This window comes from Podarcis muralis, chromosome 4, assembly GCF_964188315.1.
Source record: "Podarcis muralis chromosome 4, rPodMur119.hap1.1, whole genome shotgun sequence".
Taxonomy (NCBI): domain Eukaryota; kingdom Metazoa; phylum Chordata; class Lepidosauria; order Squamata; family Lacertidae; genus Podarcis; species Podarcis muralis.
In genome coordinates, this window is record NC_135658.1 from 39544074 (window position 1) to 39571882 (window position 27809).

Below are 27809 nucleotides of genomic sequence, written 5' to 3' on the forward strand. Positions count from 1 at the left end.
CTTGTAGCTTAAAAAAAATTAAAATCCTCCTGCATAACTACATTGTGGTGCAGGGCTCTTCTACCAATGGTTTACACATCAACAGCACTTCCTTCCTTGATAATGTGGCCACATACCACTCAGCCAGCCACCCCATTTGTTTAATAGGGTAATCTGACACCCCCTCAGCCACCAGGCCCAAATGGCTGACAAACATCTGCTTCTCTCTGCAAAACATGCAGAAAAAAGCAATGCCTTTTCCACTGAGAGTTGAAAACTTACATGAAAGTCACCCCTCCCCCCATGACTTAATTTCTTAGTTAGCTGGTTCCTCTTCCTCTGAGCAGAGAACAAACCTTGTAAAGAAGCCCATTTCCAAAGGACATGCTTCTGCATCGCTTCAGCAGCAGAATATATGAGAAAGGGAGAAGACTGGATGTTGTTTGCTGCCCCTATAACTTGCCCCCTGGGGCAGTTCTGCCTCCCTCACCTCCCTCAATCTGGGCTTGGAGTGGATAGACATTTATTCATCAATATTTGCTTATCTTTTGGAGTCTTTTAAGGCAGGCTTCTCAGCTCTACTGGCACCAGTGTACTGACAGAGCATTGATCAAGTCAGCATCCTTTCAAATGTGTCATCAAGAAAGACAAGAGCATCTGAATGCTATGGGGGGGGGGAACAAACCTATTCCTGGAGGAGGGGAAAATACTGCACGGGGTATTTGTACCAATAGGATAAACGGAAGGAACAACAATAGGCATGTTGAGTTTGACACCCTGACTATCAGTTGTAGCTGCATAGTTTTTGTGCTGTTGTTTCTGAAAAAGAATCCACAAAACTTTCTGGTTCAGATTCACTGCACAAAGCCGAGCAGTTCCCATTAAAATGAACAAAAGGCCAATTCCTAGTTGCTGCTGAAAGGACACTAAGAAGGAAGGTTTTTTAAAATCCAGGAGTGTGCTTATTTTATTGAATCTTAGAGTCTTAAGAGATGGAACAGACCCCAAGGGTCATCTAGTCTAACCCCCTGCAATGCAGGAATCTCAAATAAGCATCCATGACAGATGACCATCCAACCTCTGTTTAAAAACCTCCAAGGAAGGAGAGTCTGCCGCCTCTCATGGAAACCTGTCCCACTGCTGAATAGCTCTTACTGTCAGAAAGTTTTTCTGAATGTTTAGCTGGAATCTCCTTTCTTGCAACTTGAAGCCATTGGTTCGAGTCCTACCCTCCAGAGCAGGAGAAAACAAGCCTGCTCCTTTCTCCAAGTGACAGCCCTTAAGATATTTGAACATGGCTATCATAACTCCTTTCGGTCTCCTCTTTTCCAGGCATACTCAGCTCCTTCAATCACTCCACATAAGGCTTAGTTTCCAGACCCTTGATCATCTTGGTTACCCTCCTCTGCACATGCTTCAGCTTGTCAACATCCTTCTCAAATGGTGGTGCCCAGAATTGGACACAGTATTCCAAGTGTGGTCTGACTAAGGCAGAATAGAGGGGTACTATTACTTCCCTTGATCTGGACACTGTACTTCTGTTGATACAGCCTAGAATAGTATTAGCTTTTTTTTGCTGCTGCATCACAGTGTTGACTCATAGAATCATAGAATCATAGAATCATAGAGTTGGAAGAGACCACAAGGGCCATCGAGTCCAACCCCCTGCCAAGCAGGAAACACCATCAGAGCACTCCTGACATATGGTTGTCAAGCCTCTGCTTAAAGACCTCCAAAGAAGGAGACTCCACCACACTCCTTGGCAGCAAATTCCACTGTCGAACAGCTCTTACTGTCAGGAAGTTCTTCCTAATGTTTAGGTGGAATCTTCTTTCTTGTAGTTTGGATCCATTGCTCCGTGTCCGCTTCTCTGGAGCAGCAGAAAACAGCCTTTCTCCCTCCTCTATGTGACATCCTTTTATATATTTGAACATGGCTATCATATCACCCCTTAACCTCCTCTTCTCCAGGCTAAACATGCCCAGCTCCCTTAGCCGTTCCTCATAAGGCATCATTTCCAGGCCTTTGACCATTTTGGTTGCCCTCCTCTGGACACGTTCCAGTTTGTCATGTTAAGCTTGTGATCCATCAAGACCCCTAGATCATTTTCACATGTAAGAAAGGTGGCCCCCATCCTGTATTTGTGCATCTGGTTCTTTTTGCCTAAGTGCAGAACCTTACATTTGTTCCTATTGAAATTCATTTTGTAAGCTTCTGCCCAGTTCTTCAATCTGTTAAGTCATTTTGAATTCTGATTCTGTCTTCTGCAGCGTTAGCTATCCCTCCCAGGTTGGGGTCATCTGCAAATTTGATGAGCATCCCCTCTATTCCTTCATCCAAGTCATTTAGTAAGACGTTGAACAACAGTGGGCCCTGGACAGAACCCTGCGGCACCCCACTTGTCACTTTCCCCCCAGGATGACAAGGAACCATTAATGAGTACAGTGGTACCTCAGGTTAAGAACTTAATTCGTTCTGGAGGTCTGTTCTTAACCTGAAACTGTTCTTAACCTGAAGCACCACTTTAGCTAATGGGGCCTCCTGCTGCCGCCGCGCTGCCGGAGCATGATTTCTGTTCTCATCCTGAAGCAAAGTTCTTAACCCGAGGTAATATTTCTGGGCTAGCGGAGTCTGTAACCTGAAGCGTATGTAACCCGAAGCATATGTAACCCAAGGTACCACTGTACTCTTTGGGTTTGGTCAGTCAACCAGCTACAAATCCACCTAACAGTTACCTCGTTGAACCTACATTTGACCAGATTCCTCGTGAGAATATCATGGGAGACTTTGTCAATACACTGTCCACAGCATTTCCCTGATCCCTCAAGTTTGTAATTCCATTAAAAAAGGAAATCAGATTGGTCTGGCATGACTTTTTTTTTTAAGGAACCCATGCTGGGTCTTAGTAATCACATCATCCTTTTCTAAATGTTCACAGACCGATTGTTGAATTATCTGTTCTAGGACCTTTCCGGGAATCAATGACGAGCTCACTGGTTGATAGTTTTCCTGGTCTTCCTTTTCCTCCTTTTTGAAGATGGGAACAACATTTGCCTGCCACTAGTCTGTAGGGACCTCACCAGTTCTCCAAGAATTCTCAAAAATAATAGACAAAGGGTCTGAAATTACATCTGCGAGCTTCTTTATTACCCTTGGATGCAGCTCACCAGGCCCTGGAGATTTGAGTTCATTTAAAGTAGCTAGGTGTTCCCCTACCACCTCTTTTCCTATCTTGGGCTGCAGCTCCCTCCTTACATCATTTATTCTGTTATCACCAGGTTGGGCATCACTTTCCTTTGGGGTGAAGACAGAGGCAAAGTAGGTGCTGAGTAGCTCCTCCTTTTCTCCGTCACCCAATAGCATTTCCCCATGTTCCCTATGCAGAGGACCTACAGCTTGTTTGTTCTTCCTCTTACTTCAGACATAGCCGAATAAACCTTTTTATTATTTTTAACCTCTCTTACAAGCCTGAGCTCATTCTGAGCTTTAGCCAGCCTGACTTTCCCCCTGTAACTGTTGCCTACTCGTGTATACTCCTCTTTTGTGATTTCCCCTTTCTTCCATTTCTTATACATGTGCTTCTTAACTCTCAGCTCATCTGTAAGCTCCTTATGCAGCCACACCGGTTTCCTTAGATGCTTCCTACTCTTCTTTCTTGTTGGTATTGTCTGCATTTGGGCCTTTAATATTTCTCCTTTTAGAAACTCCCATCCTTCTTGGACTCCCTTCTCACTGAGTATTTCTGACCATGGGATCACAGCCAGTAGCTCCTTCAGCTTTTCAAAATTAGCCTTCTTAAAGTTCAGAGTGTGTGTCTGACTACACTCAGCTTTCCCTTGCTTCTGTATCCTGAAACCCAGGAGAACATGACCATTTCCTCCCAAGTTTCTGAGCACTTCCACTTCATCAATCAGTTCCTCCCTATTGGTGAGGACCAGGTCCAAGATAGAAGATCCCCTTGTTGGTTCTTCCACCTTCTGGGAAATGAAATTGGCAGTGAGGCAATGGAGGAATTTGTCAGACTTCCCAACAGATACTGGGGAAGTTGAAGTCCCCCATGATTACTATTTCTCTCCTTTTTGAATGTTTGGTAATCTGCTCTAGTCAGGCATCATTCAAGACTTCAGTCTGGCTTGGCAGTCTATAGCAGACACCCACTGTAAGGTCAACCTTTTTCCAAAGCAATCTGTTGTATTACATATGAAGAAATAGAGCAATTCTGCAGCTTTCCCAAACAGCCGAAAGCAGCAGGTAGAGCATTGTTAGAGCAAAGGTTTGTGGAGTTCATTAGAGAGAATTCTCTTTGTACATAAAAGGTCCCTTGGTCCGCTTTCTTGGCTGAAAAACTGATTACCCATTTTTGCACAAAGTATATTTCTCTCAATGGCATCAATCTCTGTCAACCCTTTTATACATCTGAAAAGTATTCCGTAAGCCACCAAGCGACAGCATGGGTTAAAGGGCTGAGCTATACAGAGGTATTGGGATGGAAAGATTGTGTAAACACTGCACTGAGCAGTGTATTCTTAAAGGGGTGCCCAAGAACCCCTCACTTCAAAAGAGTTCAGTCTCATAACCAGGCTCATTATGCTGCAGAGTTCTAAACCTATATTCTGATAAGTGGAAAGTGATCAGCAGTCCAAATTTAGCAAGTTCAAAACACACAACCAAAGGGATATGATTACAAGGTGATCTTGGAAGGCTTTTTAAAGGGCTGCTTGTCTGGTGTTATCATTAGAAGTCACTGCTATAAAATAATAATTCCTAATTTGTATGTATATGCCTATTACGTCTCCAATCATACTATCCAAACTGGTACATCAGTGATTTATATTGTATCTATTAACTCACCTGGTGACAATGATCTTGTATGCCAAGGAGGTTTCAATGAGCGCAGTTGTACACAAGTGTGGGGTGTGAGTGATCATGTCTATTAGGGTTGATATAAGTCAATTCCCAAAGCATTTTATGGTGATACATTCAACAGGCCTCCATTGAAGCTTCTTTTTTATTATTATTTTTTACAAGATGGTCTTCAATGATGTTTCCAGGGTAACTGACAAGGATACTGTACACAGAAAGGCAAAAATGTCTCATCATTAAAACAGCAGCAGCAGCAACAACCTGTTATGGCAACATCTCTAGTGTGGCACCCACAGAGTCCTCCAGGACCCGTCTCCTTCCCTCCCCCTGCTGAAACTAGGCTTGAAAGAAACTAGACATATGTGAACAATTTTGCTCTTGAAGTGTTCAACAAATATGTCATAATATGCTTCTGAGAACTCTTTCATACCTTCTGTGGGTCAAATTTGGGCATGCCCCGAAATCACTCAGTAAAGCTGCACTGTATGACACTTGAGCAATGCAGTTTATTTACTTATTTAAATCACTGTTTCCCTGCTTTTTTCCTCCCAAAAGGCTCTCAGAATGGCTAACAAATGTCCTCGATAAGAGACTCCTGCTCTCAGGCTATAACGTAAAAAGACATGTCAAAAAGGGGAATGAAATGGGAGAGAGGGGAGGAAATAAGCCAACTCAGATGCAAGTTATTTCATTGCAAGTTCTTGTAATGCAGGGGTGGAGAACGTTTCTAGCTAATGAGACCGATCTTAAAGTCCCCTCCCCTTGTGACCAATTTCGATAACTTTGACCTAATGTCAAAGTAGTGTCAGGTGATACTGTGCTCTGAAGCCCCTGTCAGAACTTCAAATCCTCTATTGTGGTACTTCAAAGTGCAGCATAGTCCTTTGCAAACATTGCTCTTTAAACTTGAAGGCCTTGTGGTGCTCCTTAAAACAAAAACAAACAAACAAAATGGCACCTGGGTTATTTGAGAAAGAGCTTTCGGACAGCCCAGGGCTGCTCTTTGAACCTGTATTCCTTCTCTTCCTTTCTGAGCTACTTTTGCCTGATGTCCAACTCTCCTGCTGCCTGCTGCCCCATCCCCAGACAGTCCAGATCATTCTGGACCATCCAACCTGACCCATAGCAACCTGTGGCTGTCTGAACCCAACTCAACTGATGCCCCACTCTCTTCAGATAGGCCTGATTTGTGTGTTGGCTGAATGCAGTGCATAGCCCTGTCGAAATAGCATCATACATAGAGCTGCCCTACTTTTTTGTTCTGGAAATTCCCAGACGGTTTGGATGAATAAGGTTCCAGCATTTCAACTTGTTATTGAGCATATTCTCCCCACGTCATTGCTAACCTCTCCAGCCTCCCCCTCTTTTGCCAGCATTCCTTTTTGGGCAGAGTTCATGCAGCACATAACCTAGCGAAAGCCTTTTAATGCTAGTCAACTCCAATCTAGAAATAAAATCCAGGCATCGCATTTTTCAGCAATACATAACATTAACCCCGTGGCTATGTGTCATTTATTTAGCAGCAACCCTGAAAGCAACCCAGTCTTAGGCCTATATATATATATATATATATATATATATATATATACCAAATAGCCAAGTTCAGAAAAGGCAGAGGGGCATGTGACCCTTTCAAAGGCACACAACCCCCCCCCCCGCCAAAAAAACCTGCTGCCTATTTTTATCATGTAATTTATTTACCCAGTTAAGCTCATCACAGATGAAGTATTTGATAAGGGTAAAGAGGTTGTTGTTGAACACTTGACTGAGGCACAAAGAGGGCAAACGATTTGCTCAAGGTCATTCAGTGAGTCTTAAGCTCCGCCAGGATTATGATCAGTGGTAGATCTCTTAAACAATCAATAGGGCAGAGGCAGCTGCCTTATGATTATATCAGACTCTGTCTCTATATAGCTCACCATTGTCTACTCCAAGGCAGTCAAGACGGTGCCTTCTGAATGGTGTTGGACCTCACCCCTTGGCAGTGTGGCCAGAGGTCAGGGATGATGGGAGTTGTAGTCTGTCAACATCTGGAAAGCCTCATGATGACTGGCCTGGTCTACTCTGTCAGCAGTTCTCCAAACTCTCAGGCAGATGGTTTTCACAACAGCAGCTACTTGATCCTTTAAATAAAAAATGTGGAGATAACAGGGATTTGGATACATATTCCAGAAATGAGTCCAATGAGGTTCAATGGTTTAAAGCAGTGGTTCTTAATTAGCTAAGTACTGAAAAACCCCTGTTTCTCAAAAGCCAAGATAGTGGACTCCCTACTTTTGAAAACTTTTATATCTCTATGGTAGTTTTTGTTTTGTGAATGGTGCCACAGATCCCCTGGGTGGACCCCCTGGGGTCCATGGACCACCAATTGGGAATCACTAGATTAAAGAATAAGAAAAATCCATGGAAGATGGTATCTGAAGAAGTGTGCATGCGCATGAAAACTCATACCAATAATAAACTTAGTTGGTCTCTAAGGTGCTACTGGAAGGAATTTTTTAAATTTTGTTTCAACCATGGAAGATGGGTTTGTCTTATCCTACTAGCCACTTTACCTCCACTGTCAGAGGTTGGGTGCCTTTGAATACCAGTTCCTCAGAATCATAAATAGGTAGAGTGCTATTGTGTTTATGTCCTGCTTAGCTTCCCATAGGCATCTGGTTGGCCACCGTGGGAACAAGATGCTGGACTAGATGGGCCATTGGCCTGATTCAGCAGGCTCTTCTTATGTACTTAGGTTATGGCAAAGGCTGAAAGAAGACCATAGCCCCCATCCAATCATATATAGCAACCACATCGGACAGTATGTACTACTTAGCTATGCTTCTTCTTTCAAGCCCTGCCTTAACCTGACAAGCCAACCCAAAAGACACCTTTCTACAACATGGATTAAATGGTGGCTGGACTATAGCACCTTTACATTTTTAACATGAAATTGTTGAAGCCATACGTTTTCACCTAAAGTGAGAAATGTCATTTCTTTCCATAAGTCTAGCTACTTAGTCTGCTGCAGCAAAAACAGGAAATAATTTTTGTGGTGCCTTAAAAGACTAACAAATTTGTTTTGGCACATAATTTTTTGTGGACCAGAGACCACTTAATTGGATGCACAATGTACTATCCTCAGTTGGCAGGTGGGTGTAGGAAGAGAAAAAGCAATGTTAGCGGTGAGGTCAGAAGGAAACGAATGGTGAGAATAATACAGATGGTGATAATTGCGTTAAAGCTTAAATGTATGCAAAATAGTTCCAGTGACCATTCACAAAGCAGTGTCGATAATAACACAAACAACCTAACATTGGCAAACTAATTAACACCATTAGTTTGGTTTTCATATATACTTCATGGAAGCACCTGAACAGAACAGAAGTCTTCTGTTGAGTTTGTATCAGGCAGATTGAGTATGAGCGGAGGGGATGAAAATCAGTGTTGTGTGTTTTTCACACATAAGACCTCAGGTTCAGTCACTAGCCTTGTCAGGTAGTGATAGACAAATCTGTCAATTTTAGTTCTCCAAGTTTCTCATTTTTCTCATCTTCAATTCACTTCACATTTCTGCAGCAATTTTTGATTTAAAAAATATTGTGAAAGTTATTCAATATTTTAGTGAAAAAATATTTTAATAAACATATTTTTGTATGCGGTTTTGACTAATGTACAGCTTTGGGGAAGCAATTTTCCTTAATATAATGCCTTTTGGTATGTTTTTTTCACTAATATGTATTTATATTATTATTCTTTAGCTATACTAATATTTATGCACACTTTAACCTAGTATATGCAAAAGTAATATGGCACATGTGATATATTATTTGACAAGCCTTTAACCCAACCTTCACCAACCTGGTGCCCACCAGCGGGCTTGGGCCTAGTGGTAGAAGTAGTCCAGATGTAGCTTGGAGGGCACCAGGTTAGCAAACACTGCTTTATCCAATACAAGCAAACTGGAGGCTGGAACATTCCTTCTGTCAGTCTGCTACTCATTTCCACTTGTGGTGTAGGACTTCATTGGACACAGACTCCCACACGAAATGCCAAGATTCCTAAACTCTGTCAATGATTGGCTTCCCTCTGAATATTCATGATAATAATGTTATGGTACAATTTTGAAGCATGAACACAGTCTGTCTCTCAGATAACCACAACCGAGGATCTTTCCAAGAAGGCATATTGAGAACCATGAAGGCCCAGAAGGCCTTGATTCCATTTGCACTGATGTTGCATGCAGTTATTATTTTGCACAGAAATGTTAGTGTCTATTGTCTTCTATAATTATGATGTTACCACTTACCTCTTCTTTTCCCTTAGGTAGAAACACTCTTTATGACAATTTGTCATAAAGTATTGTGGTTCAATTGTCCCTTCTCTCCTATCTTTCCTATGACGAATAGGAGAAAGAGAGCACATGTCCACTTGCAACCAGACAACACTGATAATCTGCTAACTTGGAAATCATGCACTCGGAACTCATAAGAACACAAGAAAAGCCCTTCAGGAGCAGGCCAAATGCTTATCTAGTCCAGCATCCTATTCTCACAGCGGTGGAGTCAGATACCTACACGAAGGCCACAGTCAGGTTATGAGTATGAGGCAGGTAATATCTACATTGTAAGCCCCTCTCACATGTTACAGCCACTGATCATTTCTCACTCACTGCCTTCTGAGTACCCTACAAGAGGTCCCTGTTTATTCCATAGCTTTGTTTAAATAGTATAGCACATTTACAATAGTTGGACAACACAAAGGTATGATGTAAAGGCCCATGAAGCTGGTTTCACTTCCCCAGTGTTTAATGCACCACTCACACAGAAGGTTGGAGGACATATTTCTGGGTAGGAAGTAGTCAGAGCTTCCAAAAACCATTAAAATTTAATTTGTTTGGAGGGGAGGGGCGTATGAAACACAGGAGATTAAGTTCCATTTTAAGTCCTGACCTTTCATATTTAGTCATTCTTCCCGTTTAATTTAGGTTCATGAAGTACATATTTCATATGGCTCTGGTTATTATTACATACTCCTTATTTTATTAATGCTAGTTATGCACGTATAACAGAGGATATCACTTTCTTTACTGCTGTGTGAAATAGCATCCTGTATCAGTCAGGAAGTACATAAGCAGTGAAGTATTCTATATGGGGACTAAAAAGCAGGATATCAAAAAGATGCTGTTTAAAAAAATTTCCTGGCAGAGGAAGGCAAACAATTTGGCAAAGGACGACTTTCTTCTTAAAAGAAGCATCATGCTCACTGCAAAGGACCTCAGATTCGATCACCATCCTGCTCATTTGGATGTCTTCTGTAGACTCACCTCCGAGCAGAGGACGGTGCCTTTAAAAACTTTTATTTTGTGCCAGCGCTTTTGTTAGATCCTCCTTTCCAAGTGCTTTTGCTTCTAACAAGTTCCCAAATCAATGTTTTCATTACTTGGTTTATTTTTCCCTTGGACTTCTAGCATTACTTATTAAGACTGCAATCCATAAACTGCTTCCTATGGAGCAGCTGCTGAGGTTTAGATGGAACTATTAGGGAAGAAATAGATTCAGGATCCCAACTAGGAAAGAACAATGCCAAAACAGCATCTGGGCAAAAAAAAATGTTTTTTAAATATATATAAGTGTAGGGAAATAGATGCCCAAGTGAGTTTATTTCTTATTTCCCCTTCTTACACATACTGTTAGAATGAGCAATGATAAAACCATGGATGTAAAGCTTTTTCATTTATACATGTGTAGGTATAAAACATTTATTTGTTTTTTCAGCTCCCAACATTCTTCAATAATTAGGCATAATTGACACATGCACATTCTGGCTTTTATCCAGCCAAACTCCTACTGAAATCGATAGGACTTAAGTTTGCTATGATTGCCTTGCATCATTGAATTTAATGGGACTTAACACAATGATTGTGCGTGCAGCCATCTTTTCTTCCAGGGTAGGGGGTGGGGAAGAGGGAAAAGGAGCCACAGTTTGGATTTCCACCATGGAGCTGCTGGCGACTGACCTCAGGAAGGGCAGTTGCGGCAGCAGGGGCTTGGAGGTGCCTCAGGAGTGATGCCTGACAGTGTCTGTGGCGGCGGTGCTCCCTGCCAAAGGAAGCAGGGAGTGCCTGGGCAGCTGCACTCCAAAGCAGTTCTGCAGTCTGCTGGGGCAGCCACTCATTAGCTACATGGTGTGAGCCATGGGAAAATATATAGCCACCGCCGCCTCATCTTCCCTCACATGGGGAAAAGAACATTTTTGCTTGAGCAGCGCTGGCTTGATTTAGCATGGCCAATGGCTTTTGCCTTCACCCACGCATGCACACACGCTCTCCAGGGCTGACAGGAATGGCACGCTTACCTCAGCCCCCCCCCCCCACCTTAAGAGAGAAATAATAACTGTCAATGCATAAAATGCAAAGGAAGCAGCGTGGGTGTATGAGGGAATCCCCTCCCCCCAAAAATAAATGTTAGGGTTGGTCCCAATAAGGATTTTTGCCAAAAATGTGGGTCCTAATCATGGCATCATATAGTCCGGCCCCCCCAACAAGGTCTGAGGGACAGTGGATCGGCCCCTCGCTGAAGAAGTTTGCTGACCCCTGAATTAAAGCATACAGAAATCACACACAGAATCTTTGGAACTATAGTTTGCAGAGCTAACATTTCCAGCACCCTTAACAAAACTACAGTTCCCAGGATTATTTGGAGTATGTGCTTCAAATGTATGGCCATGGTGAACTGCCAGGGGCTTACTCAAATCTAGGGTGGTTTCTGTCTCACTTTTCTAACATGCTTGAAGCAAAGGCTCAAATTGCCCATGGAGTGTGATGATGTCATTGCTCTACAGTGATGCCAAGACTCTACTCATTAAGGAAATATCTGTCTAGGGGGTCAGAAATCCAATGGAAATTTAGACTTAACTTCTAGCTTGTACATTTATATGTGCATTTAGGCTAGATCACACAGGTGATTCTTGGTATTTGCTGGTGCAAAACCAAGCTGTTGGAAATATATCCTCATGGAATTCTAAGATAAGAATCTCATCTGCTGTTTATAGCCTCCAGGTGTTAGCTATGAAAGCTCAATCATTGTTAATAACAATAACTAATACCTTCCCACTATAATCAAGCTTGTAACAGAGTGATAGAGAAGCAGCTTTCGGATTCCTCAGTATCATTATCTGAATAAGCACATACATAGTTTCTATTTAACAAAATCAGTGATGAAGGGTTATGCGACATCTAAGATGATGGCCCTGTTACTGGATTAGTTCAGAGACAAACAAAAATAAGGTGGAACCATTTTAAAACATCCCATTGAAGCTTTGATCTCCTGTTAAAGAGATAATTTCTTAAAGCTATTTTGGAAGAGAGAGAGAGAGAGAGAGAGAGAGAGAGAGAGAGAATATATGGTGAGAATTGCCTTACTGCAATCTGTTCACACCTGAGGTCTTAACACATTCTAGAGCCCTAAAAACTGTTTTCTCATTTTCAACTCTTAGAGCACTTTGCAGTCCCAGTGATGAGTCAATTAAGGGTCAGACTCTATATCTTCTGGAGATAAATTTTAATCCACCAAAGACTACCCGACATTATCACTACCCCAAAAACTTTTCTTTTTTTAAAAAAAATAGTAGCAAGTAAATCACTAACTGCAATAACCAATTATTGCAGGACTCGAAGTGATCCATTTTAAATCTGCATCTAAATCTTAGGGGAGGGAGCAAAATGTTCACAAGGATTGTTCAAATACAGTAGTCTCCTGGAGGCATGGAAACGTAAAAAGTAAGAAAGAAAAACTCCTAGTTTTTGTTTTGAAGAAAATCAATTCTATGGGCATGCTTGATCAGTTCACCTCCATCCCTCTAGTACTTCCCTTTCTCTGTTCTGTTTTAATCAATTCCCTCTCTTTTCTGAATGGTTTCATGAGGTACTGGCAGCTCCAGCTTCACTTGTCACAATAATTTGGCACTCCAAAAGGGACAATTTCTCTTGTAAGGAATACCCGAACCCTTGGGTTTCCAAATCCAGCGATCTCCCATGCTTGACCACCCAGAGCGGCAACATCATCATGCAGCAGTCTCTGTTCTTGTCCCAGAACTACAATATTTGATCCAGCCTCAAGCTTCGCAACGGAAGACTGTCAACCCACAGATTAATAATAAGTTGGAAGTAGTCCTGATGGTAATCTAGCCCAACCCCTCTGCAATGCGGGAATCACAACTAAAGGCTCCCTGACAGATGACTACCCAGCCTCTTCTTAAAAATCTCCAATGAAGGAGAGTCCCAAGTTTAAGACAAGTAATTCCAGCTCAGTGTGTTTCACTGCTGCATGTTAGAGCTTCATTCTGTGCTGACTGTGTTGTCCCAGCCTAGCAAGGACTAACCTTTGTAAAGTGAGCTCAGTCACAGACATGTTTAAGTTGGTCCCATTACGGTTGTATCTTTATACAAGCTGTAGGATTGTATCCTACTGCAAATCTTGGTGGGTATGCCATAAATTTATTGAAGGCAGAGAAGTCCCACAGCTATTAGTCTGGCTTCCTCAAAAATAAGTGGTTTGAAAATTATATCCTGGCAAAATATAATCTGAAAAAATTAATGTATTATCAATACAGATATATTCTCTGAAAAGACAAAAAAAAAAAGTCCTTAAAAATGATAAAAAAAGTAATGAGACACAGGCTTAGCTGTCTTGCTGAAACATATTGGCTACTAATAAGCAACAATCTGTTCTTTCCTTGCAATATTATCTGCCTTCAATAATGACAAACATGAAGGTATGCCCAATGACACTGCTGTTGAATGCTGAATTTTTCCATTCATCATCTAACACCTCTGGAAAAGATTGGTTTCAATGCCTTACAAAATGACTGTTATGGTAATTTCCTCAGTTTTCCCATGTGTAGAAAAAGTTATTATAATATTGCTGTCCTAGAGGACTAAGGATTTGCTAATAATAATAGCCCCAATAAAACTTGTATTTGCTCAGAGGCAACACATGGTATCATTACAGAGGATGTATGGATTAACATTTAGTTGCTAAAGTGCGAGCATCACGCACAGAGGGATATATTGTTGCTTTTTGTTAAAGGGGGGGGCAAAAGGAGATTCATAATAAAATTAACAGCAAAAGGTTAATGAATGGTTTTTATAGCTCATTCGTGTGCAGTTCTTTGTCTTCTAAAATGAGTGTTACTGGGATTCAAGTTCACCTGAAACACATTTCTTAAAGCTGCGAGAGCTGAGCTAAAATTATCTCCATCCCAATTTGGCATCCCATTTTTGGGAGGCGAAATTGGAGGCTATTTTGGCTACTTTGGGAAAGAGTTTCGGGTGGGGGGCTGACTTAACACTGTCTCATAGCTACAGCTGCTCATCTTGTTGCCTGGATTTCTGCCATTTTCCTTACCTAATGCCCAAGCAAGTGCCACTACTGTCCCCTATTTTGCAGAAAGGATTGCAGTGCATATTGGAAGTTTAAGTTTCTACAAGGAATGTGGATTAAAATGCTTGGCCCCCCTGGCGCAACAAATCCACCTTTTAACCAAAATTGCCCTTTTGCAGTAAGGAAAGTGATGGGGAGAAGCACTAGAAAGTGTGAGATGAATGAATAATGAATGGAAAGGCAAATAACCATCAATCACAGAAGCAAATCAGGGTGAATGCAGGATGACTGCTCATTGTCCTCTAGAAAGAATACTCAATAAAGTCTGGATATAGCTTAACCTCCAATATGCTTTGTGCCAGCAAATCAGGATAAATAATAAACGGCATGTAGGGGAGCCCTACATCTTCGAAAGCTTGGGGTGGGGAGAGAAAACTAGTTATGATCACTCCAGAATGACTTAATTTGTATTTGTGTACCAGAAGATCTATTGGATCTTTTTTCTATTTTTATTCATTTAGCATTTAATTCATATGCTTAAAAGAGTTTCCCTTCTATATTATTTACTTGTTATACTTTCTGGCCATATTATTACATGAATGGATGAAACTAAGGATGGGAACTATTCTGGTAAAGTGTCCCATCTTAGGTGGCACATTTTGAAGTACCACCGAAGCAGCACATTGCCAATCGTTTTACTTATTATCGTAATACTTGTACCACCATGGGTATTGTTATTTGGATTTTTAGCACCCCGATCCCTTAGGCTTGCCCTGTTCTGCTCACTCGTGTCTTGCACTTAAGGAGTGGTTGTCATGTTCTGAGCTGAGGAGATTTTTAAAAAACGAATCCCAACATTGAAACCAGAAGCACACTTAGCTAGTTGTGCTGCAGCAGGGGAGCCCCTCTCAATTCGGCAGCCAGAGTGCTCTTTCTAGCATTGCTGCTTCCCTTTGCGACGCACAGCAGATCTGAGGGTGGTTGTAATATAACAGTGGTGTTTACCTCATTCTGTGGCGGCAAGTTCGGCTGTGGGATGTGTAAAGTTGTCTTTCTTCCATGCCACTTATGTCATACCTGTGAATGTTCCTAATCAGTTGCTCTATTCACACTGTCTTTAGGTCAGCTCTTGAAAAATTGAGATATCTGGCAGCTGTCTCACTTGAAAGTGGGAGCCACAGCTTACCTTTGGCCTCTCCTTATAGCGTCTGGACAAACAGAGGCTCTGGCAGACGTAAAACACACAGAGAGCGCAGCAACATCTGAATGCTGTTTCCTGTCCATTGTTCCCCATTTTACTCTTGGCATGAGTTGCTTTAACCTTCACCTGGTTCTTTAAAGGCATTACTTTATGAGGATTATAGAGAGTTGGTCTTAGTGGTTTCAAACAGCTACTGAACTACATTCTTTCGTATGCACACAGGTTCATATGAGCTCAGCATTTCCTCGAGGCCACAATAATTGCTGGTTTGACTGACTGACATTCTGGTATATAGCCGATGGCACTTAAGGCTTCATTTCTGGTTGCAAGCCCCCCTTCTAAAAAACAATGACAACTCCCCAAATTGCATACAAAATAGGACACAGAACCATAAAACCTGATTGGCATGACAAACACAACTGTCCATGGCACTTTTAACAAAAGGTCAGGCATTGGGGTTGGTAGAAGCCTACTAGAACTCTGAGCTGTAGGAGCTTCCTCTGGTCCCTTTTACTTACTTTACTGTCAAAAGCAGCTGAATGATCTTATTTCCCGCAAACACCCCTTCATTTGATCATCTACCACAGTGGTGGCCAAATGTGGCCCACCAGCTGTTTTGGGACTACAGTTCCCATCATCCCTGACCACTGGTCCTGTTAGGTAGGTATGATGGGAGTTGTAGTCCCAAAACAGCTGGAGGGCCAAGTTTGGCCACCGCTGATCTATCAAGTACCAGAGTATTCATTTGTTCCTGTGCTAAATATGCAATGCAGTAAAACACTTCAGAATTAGTTGTGATGAGAACTTCACAATGCATGATGCTGCCACCCATCCCACAAACAATACACATATGGAATTTAAAAACAAAAATCTCACAGGGATCTATCTATCCGTTCAGACAACTATATTTTGGGAAGAGATGAACAGTGTGCTATATGGAAGAAGAAAAAGCCTAATTTTCTGTTTACTGCAGTTCTTGTACAGGTTAATGCGAATCATCTGATGTCCTTTAACAGAACTGAATTATAGTGAGCATTATGACATCAAGGGGTGGGAGACATCTGTTAAACTGCAAGGTTTTAAAATCCACCTGTTTAGCAGAAGTACAAGTCATTTTGTTTTACAGTGTATTTCCCAAGTGTTTGTCAGATCCGTTATGAAAACCAGACCTCAACCATGCTGCCTATATAAAGAGAATTAGCCAAGGACCTGTTGCCTTGGTTCTGCCATTCAAGTGATTCGGCTTTGTAAAACTGATTTGCTTGACTCCAATGTGCTTTGATCTAGCACTGATGTCTAAAGTAGGAGCTCCATCATTCATTGCTGTATACACATTATTTCACATTGTATGAGGCTTAATTCCACACTGGTAGAATAATTTTATTTTTAGTTAGACAATTTACAAACCGCTAGCTCAAAATTTATCAAAGTTAAATTATATAGAAAGCATGACTAAAACCCATGAATCGATTAAAAACAAATACACGTAAAACCTTCATTAAAACAAAGGCAAGCTCAATAAAATGTTTAAAACAAATATAACGAAACCATGTGTCTGGCTAGGCCTGCCAAAACACAGAATTTTTTATCTGGTGTTTAAAACAGGCTAGTAAAAGTGCCTGCTAAATGCGAATGGGCAGGGCATTCCAATGCACAGGTGCTGCCATACTAAAGGAATGACTCCTTGCAAATGTGGAATGGACTTGTTAAAGTTCAAGTACAAAGTGAAAGGGGCTAAGGCAATCTGTTAAGCAAACTGGTTCCAAACTCTGAAGGCTTTATATATCAGCAGTAATGCCTTGAACAAATAAGCAGGCAGTGCAGTTCTCTGAGCATAGGTGTGATATGTTTGACAGATCCTGCAGGGGTGAATTGCTGCCACCCATTCAAATTTTACCATATGGTGATCAGAGCATTACACAGTAGTGCACTGCATGCACACAAACACACCTTCCATTCATGCCTCACATTACTCAGGGCAAAGACGACATCAAAGATATGCGTTTGTTTGATGCGTTGGCCCAAGAAACATTTGCAACAGTTCCATAATTGCCACGAAGGTCTTGAAGTCCTGAACTAGCTCAATAGCAGTCTTTGGTGAAAATCACCCAGTAAGTGCTATACAACCCAAGCAACGGAAAAATTGCCTTAGAATACAGGGTGCCCCAAAATTAGGTAGGTATACAGTTGGATCAAAGTGGCAGTTAAATTTCAAGCTGGCAATTGGAAAGAATAGTGGAGTCAGATAAAAGGATTGTTTTTCTTTTCTGATATTGTGAATGATGACAGCGAACTTGAGTCAAGAACAAAGAAAGTGGATTTTAAAGCAGCCACCCTGTATATACAGAAACTTTACAGTTTCCTTAGACATAAAATTGAGATCAATCCAGCAACAATTGTTTCAGGTATATTGGACTCCTCAGCATTTTTGGTGAAAGGTACTGTCTTGCCAAAAGCAAGGTGGCACTTTTAAAATGAGATTCAGAAGCAATACAAAATACACAAGTGAGTGAGAAGTTTGAAGATTTATTCTAAAACAGCAAGCAATGTATACCTACCAAGCAAGCACTTCAATCTGCCACTTGGAAGCACTCAAGAAGCGGTGAAGTGACTCTCCCAGATAGCCTCAGTTAGCACGGCCCTGTGGCCAATCAGTCTGTGCACAAGCTTCAAAGAAACTCTGCCCAAACCATCCAATTTTATAGATAGCCTGTGTGGCTTCCAAGACTGGCTAAAGGTAAAGGGACCCCTGACCGTTAGGTCCAGTCATGGACCTCTGGGGTTGCGGCGCTCATCTTGCTTAATTGGCCGAGGGAGCTGGCGTACAGCTTCCGGGTCATGTGGCCAGCATGACTAAGCCGCTTCTGGCAAACCAGAGCAGCGCACGGAAACACCGTTTACCTTCCCGCCGGAGCAGTACCTATTTATCTACTTGCACTTTGACATGTTTTCGAACTGCTAGGTTGGCAGGAGCAGGGACCGAGCAACGGGAGCTCACCCCGTCGCAGGGATTCGAACCACCAACCTTCTGATCGGCAAGTCCTAGGCTCTGTGGTTTAACCCACAGTGCCACCCGCGTCCCATTCGAAGACTGGCTACATGCTCCCAATGCCTCACTTTCTCAAAACAATGTCCAACATGAAAGAAGGTACCCAGCATTATCCTCCACAACTGATTAAGGCAGCTGTGTGGGGGGCTTCACCGCCCAATGTTCTCAGGACATTAAAGAAATTCTCACATGATCAAAAACAAGAGTGAGGGAGGGGGAAGGAACAGAGGCAGGAAGGGCTCCGTGTCATATTACTAACTCTTCGATACACTTTGTCTTCCGGGTGCATTTCCCATACAGGTACTGTCCAATACAGATTGTTGCTTGTCTCCAGCTCACATGAAACAAGTGGAGCTAGTATTGGGATAAGGGTAGCAGTCATGCCAGCCAGAGAGAAAGGGATCCATTGGATAAGCTGGGTATCAGGTTGAGCTGAGTCACTGGGGTTGTGAGGCATGATTGCCTTAAGAGCAGGGGTCTAGGGATAATAATAAATAATAATAATTCAATATTTATACCCTGGCCCTATGACTGGGTTACCCCAGCCACTCTGGTGACTTTTACCTCCTATAGCCTTGCACTTTCTACAGTATTCAGTGTACAGAACACAATGGACCTCTCAGCATGACACAAAACGAAAGTCACCAGCCTGGAAATGCATTATTCATTTAAATTACAAGTCAGGTCAAAACTTTGAACCAAATATGCATCAAGGGCAAATGCTGCACTTGGCTGGCAGCCCTCCCTGTCCAAATCTGAAAGCATTCGGTTTACAATGCCTTTGGCTGTCTCTTTTTCAACTCCAGGTTTAGCTGGTGTGCCAGTCAGGTGTGAGAAGAAGCTCGTTATCCTTAGGGATGGCAGGGGGAAAATGGCTCAGTTCACCGTTTAATGCATGTCTACCCAATTTGCATTTTCTGAAATGAATAGCTTTAGAGCAGTGTCACACCCCTTTAAACATTAAAGATGACGAGAGTTGTTTGGAGACCCCCCTATTTTCCCCACAGAGCTACAGTTTCCTCAGCTCCCAGAATTCCTTGGAGAAAGCCACGACTGTTTAAAGTGGTACCATAGCACTTTAAATGTATGGTGTGTATGGGGCCTAGGCCCCACCGCCCCTGCTTTTCTTGTCAACCTTTCTACCTTTTACCTTTTCTACCCACTCCCTGCTGTTTTGCTTCTCAATAGCACACAAATAATTTCACAAAAGACATCTTTATTAGAAGAACCAAGGTAGGTCTTCTCGGGAGTCCTGCTGTCTGGATATTATCCGCGACTGCTAGCAACCAAAGTAGAAAGTAAAAACTAAGCAAAAGCAACTGCCTTGCCCCTTTGTGACCACATCAAAAGAACTATGCAGTTCAGTAAATCCCCAATTGCCAACAACAGATACTCCCCATGATATCATCGGCTGCCTCCTCTCCCCAGGAGAAGTGACAGAACTATAAGTTTATACCTGCCTATGTGCTTTGCACATCAACTGCTTTGAGGGTCACATCTCACAAATCATCAGTATGAGCTCACTTTAGCTTTTGTTCTAATGGCTTGATATCTTGAAACTCTTTAATGCGCACATCAGACATGTGAGAATTAATGCCTCTTACGGGCAAGGTATGACACATATGGATGTCACTCCAAGGCAATGGCTTTCTTTCTTTTGGAAGTTTTCCAGCGCCTTCTTAAGAATTTGTATACTCTTGAGGGTTGCCACCTTTCCTTTCCTTTCCTTTCCTTTTTAACTGACCCCTGTGTCTTTTAGCAGTTTGATCAGGGGACATTAAAAAGCAATAAATGCTTCTTCTCATGATGTAAAAAGAAACATGTGCCAATTTCTGCCAGTCAAATTGCTGCTAGAAGCACAGGAGAAGGCAAGGCCAGCTGTCATTTTGTTTCAGGTCAGTTGGCAACCCTACCACTCCAATATGTAATAAGACCCAGCCTGACCCAAACTTGATGATCTGTAGAAGTGGGTTTCTTGGACAAGCATAAAGCTTTCCCAAATGTTTATTTCAATGGCTCTGGCCTTGGTATGCATTAGGAATGCAGCCTATCTAAAACTTTACACTATGAGGACAAAGTACATTGGTTTACTCTTCCATTAGGATTTGTTCAAGTATAATTATGTATGCTTTCATATCCTTGTTTCTGAGAACTTTTGTGGAAACGTAAGAGAGACATTTTCAAGAAGAGAAATGAGGATCGGAAAAATGGGAGGTAGAGGGCCCATCCATGTGAGGTATACCTGGCTCCTTCCATGGCCTTATAGGCCTCATATATTTTCAGTGTTATATATGAGCTTTCACATGAAGCAAAAGGCACTTCCAGAAACATAGTAGAATACAGCACAAGTTTAGCACCCATTTCTATGTTATTGGTTCCAGAAACAATCTGTTTACGAGTAACATGTAAATGAGCACTAAAGTTGTGCTAGATATAAACGTCGAGAAAATGGAATAAACTGCCATGTGAATGCAGCTTCCGTCTACTTTTAATTGATGGTTGGAGGAGGAGCTTTGGGCATGCTTTCGAACTGCTAGGTTGGCAGGAGCTGGGACAGAGCAACAGGAGCTCACCCTGTCGCAGGGATTTGAACCACCGACCTTCCGATCGGCAAGCCCAAGAGGCTCAGTGGTTTAGACCACAGTGCCACCCACATCCCTATTGCATGGGAGCTATTGCAGCAGAACTCCCTTTTGCACTGTTACTGTAGGGCAGAAGTACCAGGTCACTCAAGAGAGGAATCCATGACCTCGACCAAATTCCTTCCTGCACCTGCACTACCCTAGTTTCCAGGAGGGCTTTATGCTTTTATCAAAAGTAGCCCCACTCCTCCCATGTCACCTTAAAGCAGCACAAGCTTAAGACCCTTTGCAGAGGCTCCCACAGCACTAAGCTAAGATCAGAAAACAGTCATGATCTAATAAAAATCAAAAATGATATTTTACAGTATTAAAGGCTATGAGATTCCCAGTGCCAGCTCTGTGCCTATGTTATTTACATAAGTGCTCTTCTGACATCCAGAAATTCACGTGGGTGAAATCTTTCCTACATGATGCTGCTATTATCAGAGGCCTGCACCTGTTGAATTTCTGACCTTCATGTGACTTTTTAAAAGCTCAGATTTTTCAAAGGTTTTAAGGGAGGGGAAAGGTGGCAACTTAATTTCAGGATAATGCTTTTGTGCTTGTAATCTTCACTTATAATAATGAAAAGGGGAGCTGTTTTATGATGGCAGAAATGGGGTTAATCGGCATCTTGTAATTCCCCTCTCTTACAGTACATATGGTCTCTCAAAATCAAAGTGCAGGGACGTCATGAAGTTTGGAAAACGATAAAACCACAAGTCATTTTTAACTAATTCCTTCATGCCCATGTTACTGATTTTTACAAGGTATAGCTTAAAAACACATGTGGTTTCATTTAAGCATGTATTGGAGCTTCTAGGTAATTTTTTAAAAACAGTACCAAGAGGTCAAGGTTCAAAGTATATTAGTACTAAAGTATTTTAGCTACTTTTTGTTGCTCAGTATTCAGGTCCATTGCATGGCGTTTTGCGGAGAGTAACACCTAAATGCTAAACGGAAGTCGGACGTTAATATGGTTAAATGCCTAATTTGCTGAACATGAAAAGTTGGCAGAAGGATGGGGAAGACATGAATTGTGCTTTACAGACACTATTGGGGTATGTCCCAAAGCCATGTGCATACCAGCACTTCTAGTTCTATGAACTGTTATTTTATGCTGCTGGGGTTTTTAATGATATCTGCCATCATGTTACTTTTATCTTTATTGTAGAATTTGTTTCACCACTTACATCCATATACAGGGCCGTCTTTACCCGGGGGTGCAAATTGTGGAGGCACCTGGGCGCTGAATTCTGGGTGGGGGGGACACCAAATGTACAGTGGTACCTCGGGTTACATACGCTTCAGGTTACATATGCTCAGTGGCGTAGCGTGGGGGGTGCAGGGGGGGCCGGCCGCACCGGGCGCAACATCTGGGGTTAGGGCAAATCCACAGGTTAGGGGGCGCAAATCCACCGGTTAGGGGGCGCAAATCCACGGGTTAGGGGGCGCAAATTACTTGCCTTGCCCCGGGTGCTGACAACCCACGCTACACCACTGCATATGCTTCAAGTTACTGACTCTGCTAACCCAGAAATAGTACCTCGGGTTAAGAACTTTGCTTCAGAATGAGAACAGAAATCGTGCTCCGGCGGCGCGGCAGCAGCAGGAGGCCCCATTAGCTAAAGTGGTGCTTCAGGTTAAGAACAGTTTCAGGCTAAGAATGGACCTCTGGAACGAATTAAGTACTTAACCCGAGGTACCACTGTATACCTCCTGTATACCGCTCCCTCCTGATCAGCGGCATTGAAAAGCCATGGAACAAAAATCCCTCTCCCCCTCCTCCATCACTCTGTTACTCCATAGCATCAAATATTCCCGATGAGTCAGGAAACAAAAGCAGTTTTTCCCCACTGTGTCATTGTTACAGGTGAGCGATCTCCCCCCCACCCCACCCCAAAAAAGTCAACAACTTTGGCTTCCCCCCTCCCAAAAAAAGCTCAATAAAAGTTAATTTTGGGGTGCTGGGCAGATCTTTGCACCCAGCGGCGCATATGCTAAAGACGGCCCTGTCCATATTCATAACTTGTTGGCCACAATATAACCACACAGTCCACAAAGTGGCTTGTAAAGAGTCTAAATCAATAAATATAACCAAGGCGAGTATGCTAAAGAAATGGAAGGGCTTATAGGTAGGAGCATACCTGGTCCCCAGTGCCTCACATTCAGTTGTATGGGATGAATCAACAAGATGGTTTTTGAGGAGTAAAAAATGCCTCATTGGAATACTTTGTCACAGTAGGCCTGCTGGTCACCACCTGAGTACAGTCACACCTTGGTTCTCAAACAGAATGCCTTTGACTCCTGGAACCGTTTGAAAACTAAGGCGTGGCTTCCAATTGGCTGCAGGAGCGTCCTACAGCCAATTGGAAGCCATGCTAGACGTTCAGCTTCTGAAAATCATTTGAAAACTGGAACACTCACTTCCAGGTTTTGATCGTTTGGGAGTTGATTTGTTTGGGAGCCAAAGCATTTGAGATCCAAGGTATGACTATACACACTTTTAATTTATCATGACTTCAAAGCAGTCCTATATGGCTTTACATTTAAAAAACAACAACCCAAAGGGGTTTGCAAAAATAAAACACAATGCAACAATAATATCCTAAATTATTCATCCATAATTTGCACTACATCCATAATTTGCACTACATCCATAATTTGCACTACATTAGGGTAAAGATCCCAAACTGTATAAAGGCCCCCAATCCCATTTCCTATTGGACACCTTAAATTGTCTGCTTTTCTATCACTTGATCCAGCTCATGGAAATATCAGACAAAAGAGCACTGCTGGATCAAACCAAAGGCCCATTTAGTCCAGGATCCTGTTCTCATAGTGGCCAATAAGATACATATGGGAAGCCCACCAACAGAACCTGAGTGAAACAGAACAAATCCCACTTGTGTTCCCCACCAACTGCTATTCAGAAGCATACTGGATGTAGAACATAGGCATGATGACTAGCAGATACTGATAGCCTTATTGTCCATTAATTTGTCTTATCCTCTATTAAAGTCCTCCAAATTGATGGCTATTGATACATCTTGTGGTACCAAATTCCATAGTTTTAACTATGCAGTGTGAATAACCACTTTAGAGGGGTTATATTTTGGTATTGGAACATCTCCTGAAGTGTGCCTATTTTAGTAGCCAGGGAAGTTCAAGTAGGGCATTATTGTAGAATTATTACAAGGGCATTTACATTTATTTACAGAAATTACTTTCGGAATATACACCTGAACACTTTTGCAGAGACGAAAGGCACAGGGTAGAAATTGCTACCCGTGTGGAATATGGCAACTTGCCTCTTTCCATTACCTGAAATTTGCAAGAAGAGGAAAATATAGCAGGGTGGTTTAAGAATCAGTTGTGTGAAATTGTGCAATTATATTATATTCCCTCCTGGCTATGATGTTTCTCATTGCCTTACAGCTTGTGCAGTAGTTCACCCAAATGAGCCTTTACATTCTGCTTATTCTCATCTCTGTTGTTACAAATCAGGAATAATTGCAATGAATTCAAAAGTGCGGATGTATTTAACGAAATGTTCAAATATTGGAATAAGAATGACTTGCACACAGCTCTTCGTCATATTTATTCCCGTGCTCTGCGTACCTGATGTACCCAGAGAAGATGGAATTAAACCGACAGTGAAGTAGACTATTAGTGGGGCTGGGGGCAGGGAAAGAAGTGGAATGCCCCTGATAAACACATGCCCTTGTTCATTTCTAATAATTCCAGCCGCTGATGAATTCTATTGCCTGGGGATTTGGCTATGTAAATCCGTCTGCCTAAAGCTGCACAGATTTTTTTTTTATGAGAGCAGACCATGTCTTTTGTGTCGCCAGACGCAATAGTCACTAGGTCTTGTGACCTTACTCTATAGAGATTGGGGTTTTTAAAAAATGAAATGGGAGACACACACACACACACACACACACACACACAATGCACAGTGGGATATAAATGAGACCCTGGACACTGTTAAAGCAATTGGGAAGCCTATAAGAATAACAATCCTTTTTAATATATATTTTAAAAAACCTGCCAATGGGGACGAAATGGGGGGGGGGGATGAAGATGAATAGATTAAGCGTGGGTACCGATAGTAAAGGAATGAGTGTTCCGAATGATGTTTGCATTTGTTCAACAAAGAGCCAGGGGTGCAGGCCTACCAGAAGGTTGCCAGGAATCAAAGCAGAAAGTCGAGGAAGGTCAAAGCAGTTTACTGGCGGATTGCTCAAAGGATTACAGCAATAGGAGTCCCTGAGAAGTTCTCTGGTGCAATCCCTACTGAGACGTAAGGAAGTTACACAAGCTTTCATTCATTAAATGGGGCTTGCTCTGGAGACGCATGCATCCATCTCATCATAACCCATAACAACTGAGCGGCTATTCATAAGCATGTGCTTTTCTTCATTTGGAATGCAATATATAGAATCAATAGCTCACAGCTTTCTTTTAATTGTTTTCTCAGTTCTCCCACATCTCTGAAATATTTTTCTTTTAAAGAAGACTAGATTCAGGTTCTCAAACTTATCATGTTAATTAAAGGTTGAAGATTTCTACCCCATCTTTGAACAAGGTGTTCCAGGTAGCTTACAAGAATTTAAAAAGATAATACAGTATACAAAAGAAAAAAGAATCACAACAGTAAAATAACAGCTAGTAGCAGATATTTATTACCGTTACCTAAAATGCCTAAAATTAGTTTGGTATTATTTATTTATCTATCTGTTTATGATATTTATAGTAAAGCAAAGAGGTCAGGTAGATAAACATGGTACTCTCACAGGGATGAAGATAACTTATTTGCTCATTAAAAAAAACAAAAAACATTTAAAGCCCCCTCTTCATCAATACTGATATGAGCGTGGGGCAGAACATAAAAAATAATACAGTGGTGCCTCGCAAGACGAAATTAATCTGTTCCGTGAGTCTCTTCGTCTTGCGGTTTTTTCGTCTTGCGAAGCACGGCTATTAGTGGCTTAGCGGCTATTAACGGCTTAGCGGCTATTAACGGCTTAGCGGTTTAGCAGCTTTAAGAAAAAGGAAACAAGCTCGCAAGAACTCGCAAGACGTTTCGTCTTGCGAAGCAAGCCCATAGGGAAATTCGTCTTGCGGAACGACTCAAAAAACGGAAAACTCTTTCGTCTAGCGAGTTTTTCGTCTTGCGAGGCATTCGTCTTGCGAGGCACCACTGTAGAGCAACAAAATCAATAAAACAAATAGCAGCCATCAAAATACAATGAGGATCAGCTAAAAACAGCAAAGATGTGTAAAACAGTAACCCAATAAAAAACTCTTGGCTGAGCGATGGTGAATGCCGCATGATTATGGAATGAGCAAAAAAGCTGGCTATTTACATATGGAAAATAATTGCATTGTATTTCTTTAATGTACAACATTGAAGAAAAACCACAACAACTAGAGTGCTGGCATAGACCTACCTCCAGTCAGCTTAATACGAGATGACATCAAGCAACTCAGAGGGCCAGGCTATAAATGAGCCATTGACATAATATATTATTTTGGATAAGCTGTGTTTTCAGTAACATGGTTTTGATATTTTAAAGAGTTGTGTGCTATGTATGTTTATATATGATTTTATGCAGCATTGTATACTGCCCCATGAGCAGCAAATTGAGAGAGGTCTAGAAATAAATAATAAAGGAACAGTATATTTTCAAATCCAAATAGGATTGTTATCTTTCAAATGTGCTATTACATTAATGTACTCATAATTCCCTAAATATTTATTACATGAAATGTACTCTTGGGGTGCGGGTGGCACTGTGGTCTAAACCACTGAGCCTCTTGGGCTTGCCAATCAGAAGGTTGGCGGTTCGAATCCCCGCAATGGGGTGAGCTCCTGTTGCTCAGTCCCTGCTCTTGCCAACCTAGCAGTTCGAAAGCATGCCAAAATAAGTGCAAGTAGATAAGTAGGTACTGCTCCGGTGGGGAGGTAAATGGTGTTTCCATGTGCTGCTCTGGTTCAGTGTTCTGTTGCGCCAGAAGCAGCTTAGTCATGCTGGCCACGTGACCCAGAAAAACTCTGTGGACAAATGTCGGCTCCCTCGGCCTGTAAAGCGAGATGAGCGCCACAACACCAGAGTCATCTGTGACTGGACTTAACTGTCGGGAGTCCTGTTCCTTTTACCTTTTTTATGTTTTCAAAGAGAGATCATGCATGAAAATGATCGCAGGCTTGGGTGTATTTTCACTGGAAACCAACAATTAGATGAAAAGAAATGATCACCATGGGATCTACTTCCTGGTAATGGTCTTTAGATTGGGAGCAGATGAAAGAAACACTGTTCTTGATTTCCAACAGTACTGGTGTTTTTCTGCTACATTTTTATTAGAGGATCGACCATTCAAGATAACACTTGTTTTTGCACAAAATACTGGTTTATAAAGAAATAGTTTTTTCCACTTTAATGTCAGGAAACTTAGAGAAATGCCCCATTCAAACCACCAGTGCACTGAGAAATCTTTGGAAATCCACTTTAAACAATGTGATGTGACCAGCTTTCCTTTAAAAAAACGAAACCAAAAACCCTATTTATAGCAATGTTTGCTGAAGTGATGCTGATATTTACCTTGTCACGCTCAGTCATCAGGGTAAATATCTGTACGGTGCCTCATTCCTATTTTGTCTTGCATGATTTATGATGTTACTGCAACAGCAATATTAGAGCTTTAAATACCACAACAATATTTAG

General features: G+C 41.9%; 1 long non-coding RNA gene across 1 annotated transcript in view; it reads right to left on the reverse strand.

The window, feature by feature from the left end:
- Positions 1–6507: 6507 nt before the first annotated feature.
- The window catches only part of LOC114595927 (uncharacterized), a 118975-nt gene continuing 97673 nt past the window's right edge, over positions 6508–27809 (reverse strand). The window contains exon 3 of the long non-coding RNA XR_013392556.1: positions 6508–6965. This is a non-coding gene — a long non-coding RNA (uncharacterized LOC114595927). The remainder of the gene's footprint in view (positions 6966–27809) is intronic.